General features: G+C 54.6%; 1 non-coding gene and 1 pseudogene across 1 annotated transcript in view; both read right to left on the bottom strand.

The window, feature by feature from the left end:
• The window catches only part of LOC118515413, a 4266-nt gene extending 4129 nt beyond the window's left edge, over positions 1-137 (bottom strand). The window contains exon 1 of the ribosomal RNA XR_004907094.1: positions 1-137. This exon is cut by the window's left edge and continues 4129 nt beyond it. This is a non-coding gene — a ribosomal RNA (large subunit ribosomal RNA).
• Positions 138-604: 467 nt separating this feature from the next.
• On the bottom strand, positions 605-761 carry LOC118515417 (annotated as a pseudogene).
• Positions 762-3775: the final 3014 nt, after the last annotated feature.

The following is a 3775-nucleotide window of genomic DNA, read 5'->3' on the forward strand; positions in this document are numbered from 1 at the left end:
GAGGCCCCCTCGTCGTCCCTACGTGCTGAGCTCTTCCCGTTTCGCTCGCAGCTACTCAGGGAATCCCGGTTGGTTTCTCTTCCTCCTCTTATTAATATGCTTAAATTCTGAGGGTCGTCACACATCACTTGAGGCCTACAGACTCCACTGTCACAATGATGCGACGGGAGAAGCGGTGATAAATCACCCCTGTCGTGCTAACCTCACTCACCCACACGGCGTGAACACGTCTCGCGACTGCAACTGGATGCGAGGAAAGATACGAGCGCGTTGGGCCGCAAGTGTTACTCGACCCGAGCCAACCGGTGGAAGTCCCCGTGCAATTGGTGATAACCTTATATGCTGTGGTGGATACATCCGTTGGTTGATACTAGAGGTCGAACCGTGCGACTTGACGCGCGCTCGCTCTTCACCCATGCTCACATGTGTGTGTGTGTTTAGGTTTGTGTACATACCTCGTATGTCTCTCTGTGTTAGCACTCTCACTTTCAGCGCCCACGGTCCCGACAAGGATGCGGATCCGAGCACGCCATGCTGCGACAGCCTACCCCCCTATGATGGGGTCAGGACGGTCAGTTTGGTTAGAGTGTTGAGATAACTTGGTAGGCACTCAAGGATGTGTGCATCGGTCGGGTTGAGTCGTCCGATGCGCCATATGCGTTCACGTGTCGATGTTCATGTGTCCTGCAGTTCACATTCTGACGCGCATTTAGCTGCGGTCTTCATCGATCCATGAGCCGAGTGATCCCCTGCCATAGGGTTTAACGTACACACCGTGAGACTACGTTGATGAATGGGAACCGACGTCTCCTCCATCCATTATACACATACCACACAGCAACTCTGCTTCCCTAGTACCACACTGCAGGCGTCCCACTGGCCCCGACGGATGCCGGAGCCGAGCACTGCCAAATGTGCGACTGTCGTTTATCACCCCGTATTAGTAGACACGACAATCAGTACAGTGTTATAAGGTACCCGGGTACTGACCAAAGTGTGATGGGCATCTTTCCCATGACCTGCGCCGAGGCAGTGGATATGTGAATTATCCCTTTGAAAGGATTTTGTGCTTTCGCCTTTCAGAGTTGCTTCGCTACCCAAGTGTGCTACACCATCTTGTGGTTGTAGCGTGCGCGTCAGCATGTGATGCCGACGATGCGTTTGGCAACCTCACTCCCGGACTTGTTTGATCGGTAATGATCCTTCCGCAGGTTCACCTACGGAAACCTTGTTACGACTTTTACTTCCTCTAAATCATCAAGTCGGTCAACTTCGGCCGTGCCAACTGCAGCTCACGAAGGAACCGCGGAAGGTATGCCTCCAGAGACCTCACTAAATAATCCATCGGTAGTAGCGACGGGCGGTGTGTACAAAGGGCAGGGACGTAATCAGCGCTAGCTAATGACTAGCACTTACTAGAAATTCCAGGTTCATGGGGACCGTTGCAGTCCCCAATCCAACTAAATGAGCATTTGGGTGATTTCCCGTTCCTCTCGGAATGGGGGCGCCTATTGGCGAGAACACGCTGCTGCCCACATTGTAGCACGCGTGCAGCCCAGAACATCTAAGGGCATCACGGACCTGTTATCGCTCACTCTCACCTTGCTAAACACAAGTTGTCCGCTAAGCAGGGCAAACTAGTGCGACGACCGCCCGCGAAGGCGCCGCCGCCCCGTAACGTCAGGTGCGCCCGGAGGCACACTGCTGACAGCGTTCTAGTTAGCTTGTTTGAGTCGCGTTCGTTATCGGAATTAACCAGACAAATCATTCCACGAACTAAGAACGGCCATGCACCACTACCCTTAAATTTGAGAAAGAGCTCTTAATCTGTCTTACCTCGATAAGTTCGGACCTGGTAAGTTTTCCCGTGTTGAGTCAAATTAAGCCGCAAGCTCCACTTCTTTTTTTTTTTTTTTTTTTTTAATACAGTTGTTTAGTTTTTATTAATGGTAAACAAAGAAAACATTAACATTAATAAACGCAACACCGCACAATACCGACAGCATTCCCTGCACGGGTGTGGGCTGCCGGTGTTTTGCACGTTGAGACCTACTATAATGTTAGGAGCCCGTGCTCCTCCTGATCAAACATGACTGTACAAACAAAACATTTTATTACTCATCACGACATATAAACACCTAACGCGCCTTTGCTACCAGCCAATACTAAAAGAGACGCTCTCACCAAGACAGTAAGTAAATACAAAGCACACGCCTGCTCGAGTACGCTCTCGCTCTCGTCCACCAACGCAAGCGACCAAAGCGTATGCTCATCAAGCTAGCGTGTGGCTGTCTCGGCCTCCGTTATGGCGGCTTCTGTCGTCGGCCGATCAGCACTTCGCGATGGCGGTCGGCAACCGCATTGCGGCATGACGTCTTTGACGTTCTCGTTTCGCGCCGGTTTGCACGTCGGCGTTCAAGCTCCTCCTCCGCTGGCGGCTGCCTTCTCCGACGCAGTTGGCCCGAACGCACTGGCCGGATTGTACCGGCCCGCAATTGCCGCGATACTCCTGCTGACGCTGGTTCCGCCTTAACCGTCGGGCGAAGAATTCTTCAGCTGATGGCGGAGCCAAGTTGCGAGCGGGTCTAGCCGGGCGTTGATTGTTGGCTGCTGCTGGTTGGTTGTTGTCTCCTCCATCGTCATCATCCATCAGCTGGCGCCTTCTCCCGCTGCTCCCGACGACGTCTCCGCTGGTAAGCGTTGCGGCTGGCTCGACGGTCAGCTCGCCGTCTCACTTCCGCGTGTCGCAGTGCTTCCGTGTTAGCACCGGAAATGCAGCATTCTCGGCCGATTGGTCATCCAGCCATCGCTGCTGTAGGAAGGTGCAAACTCGTTTGCAGCCTGTTCCGCCTGCTGCCAGTTAGCTGGGCTTGCCAGCATCCAGCCTGCCAGCTCCTCCGGTGTTACTACTACGCCGTCGTCTTTCGTCAGGAGCTGCACCCTTATGTCCGCGAACCTCGGGCAGTGGAACATCACGTGTTCTGCTGACTCGATCACGGCTGAGTCGGTGCAGAACGGGCAAGTCGGGGCTGAGATGAACCCCATGACGTGCAGAAACTCCCGGAAGAAACCGTGTCCGGAGAGTATCTGACTCAGGTGGAATCCGATCTCTCCATGCTTCCGACCTACCCAACGCTGATGTCTGGCAATACGCGATGTGCCCAGCGCTTGAACCTACTCGCGGTCGGATGACCGCAACTCCTGATTCCAATCGCTCTGCCACTTCGCCATGGTTGCTGACCTTTCCAGCCTCTGTATGACGTCGCGGTCGATCAGCACCCCTTGCTGTAGTGCCTGTTGATGCCGCCTGTGACGCCGGCAGCTTCCTCCACTTGCAAGCGCAGTGGTATCAGCCCAGCCAAACACTACCGCTGTTCCGTAGCTGACTGTGGCGAAAGGTACGCGCAACCCCCTCGCAAGAGGCCGTTGTTAGCTGCTCCAATCTCCTTCTGCACCACTGCAGCTCACACGCTTCCGCCCAGATAGGTGCCGCGTACTTCACCACCGAGTCCGCAACTGCTGCTAGCAAGCGACGCTTCGCTACCTCGGTCCAGCTGGTATAGGCATCACGCTGGTGGCCAACTTCACAACACGGAGAGCCTTCGCGGTTGCCTTCTCGACGTGTGGTTTCCACGAGAGGTGGTCGTGAAGTATGACCCCGAGGTAGCGTATGCTTGCTTTGAGCAGGGACTTCCACTCCGTCGATCCTTACGGGCACCTGTGGGTGGCCCCGACGCAAACTCGAGATGAGCACCACCTCGGTTTTTTCCGGGGC

Source organism: Anopheles stephensi, unplaced genomic scaffold (assembly GCF_013141755.1).
Source record: "Anopheles stephensi strain Indian unplaced genomic scaffold, UCI_ANSTEP_V1.0 ucontig15, whole genome shotgun sequence".
Lineage (NCBI taxonomy): Eukaryota > Metazoa > Arthropoda > Insecta > Diptera > Culicidae > Anopheles > Anopheles stephensi.